At 35.8% G+C, this 13,741-nt stretch overlaps 1 pseudogene; it reads right to left on the bottom strand.

Moving 5' to 3' along the window:
* Positions 1–6,791: 6,791 nt before the first annotated feature.
* On the bottom strand, positions 6,792–7,672 carry LOC112858858 (large ribosomal subunit protein eL6 pseudogene; annotated as a pseudogene).
* Between the last annotated feature and the right edge of the window lie 6,069 nt (positions 7,673–13,741).

Genomic DNA, 13,741 nt, shown 5'->3' on the forward strand with positions numbered 1-13,741 from the left:
TATTACAATGTATATTTCCAAAAACTAAGAAAAAAAAATAGACAATCTATGAGAGATTGAAGAGTTTACAAGCAATACTTTGAAATTTTAGTATTGTGATTTGGAATACTTCATATGTGGGAAGAAATCTTGATGGACTTCCTATTTTCATTGGTTAAGTTTATATTCCATACTGGAATTGAATGCATTTGAAAAGGATTCTGATTTCTAGCGTCTATGTTTGCCAAAACGTTCAAAATAATAATAAAGTTTAAAGACTTATTGTATAAATTTTGCCTCGTAAAAATATTTGTTAAAGAAATATACTCAGAATGGAGGCCAAAAAAACATGGGATGAAATATTTACACATTTTTTAACATAAAAAGTTAGAATTCATAATCTTCTCCATTTAGTATTATTTCATCTGAGTTTATCGGGTATTTCAATATCTGTTGCAAGATTTTATTCAATTAAAATATTATGACCTTGAAGGGCGCCTGGGTGGCTCAGTCAGTTACGTGTCCAAATCTTGATTTCAACTCAGGTCATGATTTCACGGTTCAAGAGTTTGAGCCCCTGGATGGGCTCTACATTGACAAAGTGGAGCCTGCTTAGGAGTCTCTCTCCCTCTCTCTCTGCCCCACCTCTCTTTGCGTGGGCATGCTCCCTCTTGTCCTCCCTCTCTCAAAATAAAGAAATAAACCTAAAAAAATTATGATCTGAAGAGGCAGTCATATGAAAAGTACAGCATAGGGAATATAATAAAAATATTATAATAAAAAATATTATGACCTGCAGTATAAAAGTCAATTGAAGACAATTATTTTGAATTTTTTAAGCATAAAATAAAAGTTTGAAGAAGATTACAAGGAATTTTATAAAAACATAAAGTTAAATAGAGCATATTTTAAAAATATACTCTCAGATAAATATCAGTTCCATAGTATTAAACACATTACATGTATTATATGAAATGTGTTTAATATATATACATAAAGGGGTACTTGGGTGGCTCACCCAGTTAAACATTTGACTTCGGTTCAGGTCATGATCTCTCAGTTCGTGAGTTTGAGCCCCGTGTCAGAGCCTGTTTGGAATTCTGTGTCTCCCTCTCTTTCTGCTTCTCCCCTGCTCACACTGTTTCTCTCTCACACAAAAATAAATAAACAGCACAAGAAATTAAAATATATATATATATATACATATAATATATACACATACATTAAGAATAATGATTCCATGATTCTGCTTATGGTGTTTTTAAAGTAATGTTCAAATAAGAAATTAAAAATAATCTATTTTTCAAAATTTAGTGTAGACAGATATATTTTAGTTTTGAAAGAATCTTATCTTTGAAAATAATTTGTGAGAAGAACTATTTGAAGATCCACGGCAAAATAAAACATGCCATTAATAAGCAACTACTTAATAAAATTGTATGATTTTAATTATTTTAACACACTCTTCTCACTCAAAAATGTCCTGACTTGGATGGTACATTACATAATCACAATATTCTTAGTCACCACTTCCTCCACCAGGATCTAAATTAAGAGCCAAGGTACCTGATGGAATATTTGAGAGAATATTTGCTTGCAAAGTATAATAATCAAATTTGAGTGCTACACAATTTTAGAAAAGGAAAAAATTTGCGTTGACTATACCAGATGGGGCAAAGTTAATAAACAGAGCACAAAAATTTAGACTTAACCTAAAAAGTTTTGTCAAAGAGGTGAAAGGGTGTATGTGTAAAACTAAGAAAGAAACGGTCATGAAGAAAGGCCAACTCCAAAGAAAGTCATGAGACACACTGAATTTGTAGCTGAAATACAAATTTCGTGGGTGGATTGAAGACTAGTCTGCTTACAGACCAAAATAACTTTAAACATTAGAATATTGGGTTAAGCGGCGCCTGGGTGGCTCAGTCGGTTGAGCCTGCGACTTCGGCTCAGGTCATGATCTCACCGTTCCTGGGTTCGAGCCCCCGCGTCGGGCTGTGTGCTGACAGCTCAGAGCCTGGAGCCTGCTTCGGATTCTGTGTCTCATTCTCTCTCTGCCCTCCGCCACTTGTGCTCTGTCTCTCTCTGTCTCTCAAAAAGAAATAAATGTGAAAAAAAAAAAAAAAAGAATATTGGGTTAATATCTGCTAGACAACAAAGGGAAAAAATATCAAAGGAGAGTCAGAAAGTATGGGTGATGGTATAAAACAGAAGTGTCGTCGTCTCTAAATTAAGAGACCCAGCACAAAAGCTAGAGTGGCAGGAAAGAAAATATTTAAGGAAATAGACTCATGGAACACAGACTCAGAGTTTCTCCTATTAAAGGAAAGTTAATTCAGATTGAAAAGCTCCCTATGCTGCCATACAAAGTAGGTTTTTAAATTGCTATGTATAGACACATTATATTTAAACTAAAGACTGAAAAGATAAAATCTTCCTTAAAGAAAAGCCCAAGCACCCATCAGGAAACAAGATACACGTGTATTTCAATTTTCTCATTAGCAATAGTTGAGTAAATAGGAGAGTAGTATTTTCACAGTACTGAAGGGAAAGAAAGTCAAGTCAAGGTATTATTTTAATCCTGTGCAACTACCAGTTAAAAGTGAAAACAAAACAAAACAAAACTTTAGCATACAGCGTCTCAGAAATTTTAAATCCGTATGAAGACTCTCTTGGAAAACGATCTTGGATGAGGTAGGCCACTAAGAAAAATAAGTCCTGAATTCTTCAAGATAAATAGATATGTAAGCTATGCCAGCTGTTTGGTTTCCAACACTATTCTATCGTGAAATACATCAAGTGCAGGGCGCCTGGGTGGCTCAGTCGGTTAAGCGTCCGACTTTGGCTCAGGTCACGATCTCACCGTTGGTGAGTTCAAGCCCCACGTCAGGCTCTGTGCTGACCGCTCAGAGCCTGGAGCCTGTTTCCGATTCTGTGTCTCCCTCTCTCTCTGCCCCTCCCCCGTTCATGCTCTGTCTCTCTCTGTCTCAAAAATAAATAAACGTTAAAAAAAAAAAATTAAAAAAAAAAAAAAGAAATACATCAAGTGCAGTGTCTTTTCTTGATTAAAACCCGACTGACACATAGGTCAAAAAACAAAAGCAAAATCCGAAACAATAGATCCAGGAGATATAAAGACGAAACATATTTTCATTTTTCATATGAAAAATATTAACTTTACAATGCTATTTCAAAATTATTAAGCAAAAAACCTACAGAATTTGGGTGAAGAAAATTCCCTGTATAGTCAAAAATATTTCTTTTATGTAATGATAGATGGAGTGAGTAAAAGGTAAGTAAAAATATTGAAAAGTTAATAACAAAAAGATAGTTCTAATGATGGCTTATTGTCTGTATCATAAAAAAACTATCAGATGTAATTTGTGTAAAGAGAAATTTATGAAACCCTTTAGACTTGAATGAAAACAAAACTACTATATGCCAAAATCTGACAGATACAAAAAAAGCAGTACATACAGGGAAATTTGTAACTGAAAATACATGTATTAAAATAACAGCCATTGGGGCGCCTGGGTGGCTCGGTCGGTTGGACAGCCGACTTCGGCTCAGGTCATGATCTCGAGGTCCATGGGTTCGAGCCCCGCGTCGGGCTCTGTGCTGACAGCTCGGAGCCTGGAGCCTGTTTCGGATCCGTGTCTCCCTCTCTCTCTGCCCCTCCCCTGTCCATGCTCTGTCTCTCTCTGTCTCAAAAATAAATAAAACGTTAAAAAAATTAAAAAAAAAAAAAATAACAGCCAGTAACTGAAACAACTGAAACTGAGTGGTCCTATTAGAAGAAAATAGAAGAAAATTAAAAAAAAAAAAAAAAAAAAAAAAGACATAAGTGAATAAATACATTAAAAACACACAATGAGCCTGCTTCAGATTCTGTATCTCCCTGTCTCTGCTCCTCCCCTGCTTGAGCTTTGTCTCTGTCTCTGTCTCTCTGTCTCTCAAAAGTAAATAAACATTTAAAAAATTAAAATAAGTAAATAAACAAATACACACATACATACATACATACATACATACATACATAAAGGGGGCGCCTGGGTGGCTCTGTCAGTTAAGTATCTGACTTTAGCTGAGGTCATGATCTCACAGTTCGTGGGTTCAAGCCTCGTGTTGGACTCTGTGCTGACAGCTCAGAGCCTGGAGCCTGTCTCCCTCTCTCTCTTCTCTTTTGCTCATTCTGAACATTAAACAAAATAAAAATAAAAAAGAGCACACAGATTATTAAAAATGCAGAAACTATCTCAGAGCTTAAAAACCTGACATTGATGAGAAATAGGGTAGGGAGAGGAAAGTAGAATCATTTTAATTACAATATGAACTTAATCCTGTTAATATTTGCTTCCTTCTTTAATATGTATTCATATAGACATATATATGTCAAATATATTTTCGTAAGCATGTATACATTTAAAATTCCAAACACACAACAGACATTAAAGAAAAAAAATAGTATACAAAATTTATTCACTATATAGTTGAATAAAGCATAAATATAAACATTTCAAAAAACATAAAATGTAAAGTCAGCATAAGAAAAAAATAGAACACCAGTAGCCATTAAGGTAATTAAAATAGGAATAGAAGGTTGGAATATGCAATTATTAAGCTTGAGTCAATAAATATGAAGATTTTTTTAAATACAGAAAATATGCATAATAATAGAGCTATTTGCCTTGTTCCTTGTCTTAAATGTAATGAGTCCTTTAGTCTGCAAATGAATTGTGGTGTTTCCTGTAGGTTTTTGGTATAAAATCTGTTCTGAGAAATATAGTAGTATAGGCCCTGACAAACATAATCAGATAAGAAAGTGGAAATTGAGAATAAGAATGAAAAAGAAATATATTTGTAAGTGATGTATCACAGATTCATAAACAGGCTAATAGAACAATAAGAGACTTTGGTCAAGTTTCTAAATTCATGAATTATTCACACAAATTGACAATAAAACCAATAATCATAGAGAAAAAAATTGAATACGATGCTATTTCCATAATAAAAATAATTGTGTAGACTCTAACATACAAGATGTTGATGGAGAAAAACATTAAACTCTTTGAAAGAATAAAAAAGTAGATTCAGAATAAATGGAGAGAAAATATGCAGTAACAGCCTGAAACAGGCAAGTATTTGCTTATAATGCTTACTTAACAATTCGTTGTGTTTTAAATTTTTTGTTGTACTATTTTCCTTTTTTTATTTTTTATTTTTTTTATATTAAAGGTAGAGAGGGGCAGAGGGAAAGAAAGAGAGAGAGAGAATGAATCTTAAGCAAGCTCTGAGCTCAGTGCAGAGCCCGATGCGAGGCTGGATACCCTGACCTGGGATCATAACCTGAGCCAGAATCAAGAGTCAGACACTCAACCAACTGAGCCCCTCAGGTGCCTCAATTTGTTATTTTTATTCAAACTCAAATTTTGCCCTTAAAGTTCTGTTCTGTCATCAAATTTCAATTTATGGGCATAACTAATTTTCAACAATAAACTTAGAAAAAGACTTGGTACTATAGATCGTAAGATGATTTCAATATAATTTTTATTTTCATTCGTTTCTATAGTTCTTAATTGTAGCTATACAGGTTCATATTCACAACTTTCTAGAAAGGAGAAGTTGACCATGGCATTTAAAAGTACTGATTATACTCAGTTTCCTTCCCCAGATCAATAGAATTTATTAGTTTTGGTGAAGAGTGGGCTAATCAAAAAAGTAACAGGTCAGTTTTTTCCCCATTCACGTGTCATTGTATTATACTCATTATTATTAGTTGTGGCCCACTGCTCTGATTCACTTTCATCCTGTGGTCAAGTATGACCATTTCTAAATTTGTCCTGAAATACTTGCACAAAGACAAATTTGTCCCACCTGGTATTTGTGGTCTTTATTTTTCTTCCATGTGATTTACTTTGAACCTATTTCTTCTGAACTTAACCCTGTTTATCCTTGTTTCCATCTCTAATATGTATTCATGTAGAAGTGTTAGGCCCAAGCCATTAGAACTCAGGTTTACCCACAGAAATGTGAAGTCAAAGAGCTGTTTAAATACAGCGCAATTATTTACCTATAACATATGTAGGGACAATAAATGTTATGCAAAAGAAACAGGACACCTGGGTGTTTCAGTAGGTTAAGCGTCTGACTTTTGATTTCAGCTCAGGTCATGATATTGTGGTTCATAAGATTGAGTCTTGCCATTGGTCTCTTCACTGACAGCACAAAGCCTGCTTGGGATCCTCTCTGTCCCTCTGTCTTTCTCTCTCCCCCACTTGTACATGAATTCTCTCTCTCTCTCTCTCTCTCTCTCTCTCTCTCTCTTTCTCCCAAAATAAATAAATAAACTTAAAAAAAGTATTAGGCAAGAGATTAACTGGTCAATGACAATTTTTGTCAAATGTCAAGATCCCAAAAGAAATGTATCAATTTATATATAATATTATATAATTTTAAATATGACAGATGTCTCCATATAAGCATAGTATCTATACTACTTAAAAGTTCTGTTAATTGCAGAGTCGAGACTACAATAAAGTGTATGACATTCTCTTTTCAAGATTGAACACTAAATACATAAGGAATGTGGAGGTGTTGTGAACTGCCTCCATTTTTCCCCTGAAATGTATCCCCATATTATTAACTTGAAATTCTCATCTTTAAATGCGTATTTTTTGAGGATGGCTATAGAAGGAGTATCTCCAGAAATTTACTGTCTAATGCCTGTATGTGGTTTTTGTATTTTTAAGACTGTTTTTTTTTTTTTTCATTTTTAATGGATCAGTTATTTAATTAGGCTCCTTGTAAGAAATTTAGAACACCAGTTTCTGACGATAAACTCCATTTGTGAGAGCGGAGTTGGCCCTGAAGTTGAGGAACAGCTTTAGTTTTGGCAGAATCTGTGAGTCCACGGCTCTTTGATCAACTTTGCACTGCTCTGTAATCTCCTATTTCTCTTTCTCCATGTCGAAGATCTCACCTTCCTGGTGTCTGGGTGTGTGCAGCTTCTTCCCTTTGGAGTGACCATCAGAGAGACGTTTTGGAATTTTCCAACTGTTGATATCAATTTTGGTGGAAGTGGCAATCACCAATTTCTGGGGTGTTCTACACAGAGGAACTCGATTGAGGGCCAGAGGACCAGTCACAAGTAGCAAACCACTGCTCCATTGCTTCAGGAAAACCACCCTCTTGCCTTTGTGGCTTCCAGGGAGGATGGTAAAAATGATCCCAGGAGTGATGTTAGTTCCCAGTTTTCTCACCTGCTGCCTGACAGGTTTTTTGCTGTGACTCGACAGCTTCTGAGCATACCTTCCGTAAGATAACGCCCAGGCATTTTGTGAAGTTTAACCACTTTGCTGCCACCATTCTCGTCGCCACGAAGTGACTTTGTGACAGTAGCAAGAACCTTCTCCTTTTTCTCTCCAAGCCTGAATTTCGGTGCTGAATACTTCCCCTTGCACATGGCCTTTCTCGAATACGTAGAAGATCGGGAATATCTGCCACTTCCTCTGACTAGGACAGGGTTTTGGCTGCAGTGGGCCTTCCCCTTCTTTGGCGTTTTAGCCTTGAGGTTACCCTTCTTAACCTTGCCACCAACATCAGGCTTCTTGGCTTCAGGTTTCTTCTCCTTAGTATCTGGTTTGTCAGCTTTATCACTTGCCACCTTGCAAGATGGGAAAGAACTTGAGACCATGTCTTTTAACTGGTCCGCACTATAGGAATGTCTGCAAGATCTGGACCAGTGACAACTGGAGACAATAAAAGGCTATATGGGAAAGCCAAAGACCAAAGACCAAAGACCAACCTCATCTTTGCAGGTTAGCCTGTACGTACCGTATCAGCATCTTATTAGTAAACCACCCCCAAACCGTAAGATATATGGATTTAATCTAATTTTCTCTGAGTTGCTACACAGAAGTACTTCACAGAGTGAAATTAGACACTTCATGGGATATTTTAAAACGTGGAGTAAGTACACTTGTCGTTAAATCAGTCAGCACCTGCTGTTACACACAGCTTAGTTGCCTAATAATAAATTAATTAAATTTGAATGTAAGATGCCTTCATCTTTCTGCACATTTATATGCTGAGAGTGTCAAGCCTGAGTGTGAATTCCAAAGGAAATACTGTTGTATATTTTTTTTTTTTTCAGAGAATCAAAAGCTGCTTTTCCCATTCCTACTGTAAGCTGCTTTGAACACCATTCCCAACGAATGTGCCAATTTGGTGAAGGGTGTGAGCCAAGGCTTGCTGATTTCAAAGCCAGCTTGCATCACTGCAAATATTTCATTTCTGGTTTTTTGCACGCAGGATCAAAATGATGAAAGATGACTGCTTCTCTTATGATCTAGAAAAGGCTTATTTTGGGGTCAAGAATCACTGACGACTTTACCAAATGTTTTCTTTCCCGTTGTGTTTTCACTCACTCACTCACTCACTCACTTACTCACTTGGAGACCTTGATTTCACTCTTATCAATCATTGCATGTACCTATCTCTACTCAGCTGGTAGTTTTGGAGACCAGAGCTGTAGTATAGGAGCCAGGAGCTGGCAAGGACTGTTGGGGGCTGGAGTTCAGAACAGGTCTCCAGTCTCAGGAAAGAATTCGAAGCAGAACACCAAGGAAAAAGCATAGTCATAAGAATCAGACAATTATTATGCAGAAACAAAGATATTTAAGCAAAAACTATAGCCCAAATGTATGAGCAACATAGACTTAGACCAACAAAAATTTGCTCCCTGATGAGGTGTAAACCTACTGATAGCTGAATGTCTGGAAATCCTGGTGCCAGTCCTGGACTTTACTTCATCCCTGTCCAACTATGGGCCCTCATAAAATTTCTAGAATCCTGAATTATGTAGAGTTTCCAATTAATAATTTGGAAGTCAAGTCTACAATTCCCTTTATTAAAGCAAACTGGAATAATATTATTTTAAGCAAAAGAACACTGAGGCTTTAGGGAGTTCTGATTCAAGATAGTGACATAGGAAGATCCTGAACTCACCTTCTCCATGAACACACCAAATCTACACCCATTTATGGAACAATTCCTCCTGAAGAGGAAAAAAAAAAAAAAAAACTGAGGTTTTAGATAATGTAACAGAGAAAAAATAGTATCTAAACAATCTAAGCTACCTTATCTTCCTTGCAAACAAACAAACAAAAAACAAACAAAAAAAATCTGATGATGAAAGAAATAAACTCATTTGGCTTGATCTCTACCCATCAATCAAAACATAAAACAACTGTACTTTTGCCTTTTGTGTACAAACCTAATGTTCATAACATACAAATTGCCATCTTACCAAAGTTATATTCTCAACCTTTCTGTCCTTCCTTATACTGTCTTCATTCAAGACATTCAGAGACCACAATTCTTTCCAACCAGGTAAACCATGTCTACATTTCTCTAACCCCATCCCCTTTAAGCTCCAATTACTTTAACTCTAACCAGCTTCTGTCATCTGCTGCCTCAAGCTGCCTCACAATGGCAGCGTATATAATGTATCTATTTCTGACATGTTTATTATGTAAAAAAAAAATACATTAGTACATTTTTCATAATTAGCTGATTTTTTATTGCTAAATGGGCCTTCCCAAAGGGAATGGGACTTCCTATGAAATTTATTCTTTGCTTGGCCACCTATGGAAGATTACAATATGGGTCAAATGATAAATTGCATGGTATGAATTCTACTGTCTCTGTCATGATCCATTGGTTTGGATTGGTTTCTTTCTTCAAACTGTACTTATTATTTAACATAATAATACAATTCCGTTGGCAACATACAAAGGATTAAATATGCAAAAACAAGGAACAAAGGAAGGAAGGAAGAAGGGTTAGAGGGAGAAAGGGAGGGAGGGAGAGAAAAAGAAGGACTTGCATGAACTTTTTATACTATCCATCCACTTTCAAACTGGATGGCAGTAGGGAAGATTAATAGAAGAAGAAACAGAAAGCTAAAGTTGAAAGAAAGAGAAGAGATCCCTTTTTCCTATTGTTTCTTAGAGTTTTTAGAATTAGGAGGTAAATAGAAGGTACTTTAAAAATGATTATAGAGGGGCGCCTGGGTGGCACAGTCGGTTAAGCGTCCGACTTCAGCCAGGTCACGATCTCGCGGTCCGTGAGTTTGAGCCCCGCGTCGGGCTCTGGGCTGATGGCTCAGAGCCTGGAGCCTGTTTCCGATTCTGTGTCTCCCTCTCTCTCTGCCCCTCCCCCGTTCATGCTCTGTCTCTCTCTGTCCCAAAAAAATAAATAAACGTTAAAAAAAAAAATTTAAAAAAAAAATAATAAAAATGATTATAGATACGTGGATTTGGTTCTTGGTCCTTCAGTGCATGAGTCACTGGTGACTCCATCTCAGGATTTCTCAACCTTGGCACTATTGATATTTTGGTCTGAACAATTTCTTGCGCATTGTAAGACGTTTAGCCACACTCTTGGCTTCTACCCACTAGATGTCAACAATACATCTTAAATTGTGACAACCAAAAATGTTTTCAGACTTTGCCAAACGTCTTCAGAGGGGCAAAATTGAACTCCATGGAAAATCACTGCTTCCTGTGATGGCAAGTGTTAGAGAAGGCTATGACTTCAGTCCATTGTTCCGATGAGCAGTTTGCCATCCTGATATGTGTATATATACATATCTCCAAAATATAATATATATTATAATATATGCATATTATATATATACACAATATATGTACAATATATGCAATATATATATATTATGCATATATACAATATATATGATATATATATACACATATATATGTATATATATACATATATATAAAATCCTTAAACACTATCTCCACAGATTTTCATGTAATTGCTCTGTGTTGTAGCCTGGAAGGACGTATTAAGTACTTTAAAACTCTAAGAGTCTAACATATACCCAGGGTTTAAACCCTGGCTTGGAGATAATTTGGCTGGCCTTAACATGAGACCTCAAGCTAATGAAGAGACTGTATTTCTGTCCTCTAAAATCCTCTAAATTTTGGAGCATTATATTCACAGCACATGCTTCATTCTCATGAATTTATGCATTGAATATCTTGTGTCAGCACAAAATAAATCACTGAAATCTATAAAAGTCTCCAAAACATCAGACATTCAGTATACTTTGCATGGAAGGATATCTTGAATTAAATTTACTGATGCATTAAGTATTAAGCAAAATTGTCTATATGGAACAAAACTTTCCTTACTACTTGTACAGGACCTCGTCTTATCTAGTGTTAGGCAAGACAGGAAATCAACTTCCTAACCCATGTTTAATGGTGCAGTTGGGTGGGATGAACAATACATTTGAATATAATGGAATTGACAATTTACATTTTATTTAAAAGACCCCAACTGCATTTCCTTGACAGATGTTCAAACCATTTTTTAAAGGGCAGTAAAAAGAAGTAACCAGAAACTCAAAGGCTAATTATTTATTTTATATCTACATATTTTTAAAATAATTATTTGAAATCAATGTGGTCTGTGAATTTAAATTGCCAATTCACATATTGAATTCATTTCTCCATTTCATTGGATAAAAATTTGACCCTCTCCCCATTTATAAAAAAAATGTTTGTTTATTTTTGAGAGAGAGAGAGAGAGAGAGAGTGTGTGCAGGGGAGGGGCAGAGAGAGAAGAGAGAGATTGAATGAATCCCAAGCAGGCTCTATGTTGACAGTGTAGAGCCTGATGTAGGGTTCAAACCCACAAAGTAGGAAATCATGACCTGAGCCAAAATCAAGAGTCAGATGCTTAACTGACTGAGCCACCCAGGCGCCCCAACCCTTCCCCCATTTTATATCTACTGACCCTAATTTTGGGGACCTATATGTATTGATACTTTGTTTCCTAACATATTTTCAGCCTCTGCTCTAAATCTCCTCTGAAGTTCTTTGTTTTCCTTTCTTATTGCTCTTTATTTGGATGATCAACCAAAATTTATCAGCAGCTAAAAGCCTCAAACTCCTTAAAATATCAATAGTTTAAAGAGATATTTCAAAAAATATGACAATGTTTAAGTGTAATGTCAATCTTCTGAAAAAAATGTTTATTTAATGAAGTTTCCTTTAACAGTAATAATGTTTCAAGGTTATTAATAAAAACTAAGTGCATTTTAAAGTATAATATACAGGGGCGCCTGGGTGGCGCAGTCGGTTGAGCGTCCGACTTCAGCCAGGTCACGATCTCGCGGTCCCCGAGTTCGAGCCCCGCGTCGGGCTCTGGGCTGATGGCTCGGAGCCTGGAGCCTATTTCCGATTCTGTGTCTCCCTCTCTCTCTGCCCCTCCCCCGTTCATGCTCTGTCTCTCTCTGTCCCAAAAATAAATAAACGTTGAAAAAAAAAATTTAAAGTATAATATACATTTTAAAAACCTTTAGCATTCTTTTTATGTGAAACATATAATCTGAAAATTAGCAATGAGAGTACCCAGTCCAGATGTTTGACACCTAACGTGTAGTGTTCCAGAAGATTTTACTGATATCACTCTCAGATTACCACCATAGAAGTGCTAAATTAGTGGTGTTGAATCAAATAATTGATCACAAAGTATACATCCATTCTTAATATTTGCATATTTGCAAGTCCCACTGTAATAGCACATGTGAGATTCTGTCACATCTTTATCATTAAAGAATCATGAAGAGTGGGGCATCTGGGTGGCTCAGTCAGTTAAGCGTCCGACTTCGGTTCAGATCATGATCTCATGATTCCTGAGTTTAAGCCCCGCCTCAGGCTCTGTGCTGAGCTCAGAGCCTGAAACCTGCTTCGGATTCTGGGTCTCTCTCTCTCTCTCTCTCTCAAAAATAAATAAACATTAAAAAAAAAGAATCATGAAGATTAATTTCAGCTGAAAGTTTGTTTATAAAAAAATCATGTTTGAAGTCCACATTTGGTTGATAGAAATTAAATACAAGTTTTAAATATAAATAAAAATATCTCAATTCTGTAAAATGTTAGTAAGTGGAAATTCTGTCAGTTTTTACTGATATTAAAAAAAGTCTATAAAACTTTATTGATAATTATTATTCATTTTAATCTCCCATTTTCTCAATTCCAGTAATATTAACTTGAACTACATAACTTGAATCTTTTTTTAAATTATTTTTTCTAGTGTTATATTAGTTTCAGGTGTACGGTGTAGGGATTCAACAATTCCATACATCACCTAGTGCTCATCATGACAAGTGTACTCATTAGTCCCCATCACCTGTTTAACCCAACCCCTCCTCTGGTTAAATCTTTATTACAATATTCTTTAGGTAACGTAGTATAACGTTTGCCGTTGTTTTATAGTTTCAGTTTGAAGCCCCATAGAAGTAGATGACTTCCGAAATTTGAATGGATATACAGTTGTACAAAGAAAAAATAAGTAGAAATCAACCCCAATCTTGAAGATCTACTAAGTAATATTAAGTATAACTGTATTGATTCTTATGATTTGTTACTTACATAATGTAATATATGTTTCCTTGTTAATATTTAGCTTTTATTGTAAGCAAAACAAGGATAATTCAGTTTCAATAATTTCTTTTTTTTAATTTTTTTAAATGTTTTTATTTGAGAGAGACAGTGAGTGAGTGGGGGAGGAACAGAGAGAGACGGAGATAGAATAGGAAGCAGGCTCCAGGCTCCACGCTGTCAGCACAGAGCCTGATGCAGGTCTCAAACCCACAAACCGTGAGACCATGATCTGAGCCAAAGTCAGACACTTAGCTGACTGAGACACCCAGTCATGCTGTCAACAGTTT

This window comes from Puma concolor, chromosome B1 (assembly GCF_028749965.1).
Source record: "Puma concolor isolate L17-30 chromosome B1, mPumCon1.1.hap2, whole genome shotgun sequence".
NCBI lineage: Eukaryota > Metazoa > Chordata > Mammalia > Carnivora > Felidae > Puma > Puma concolor.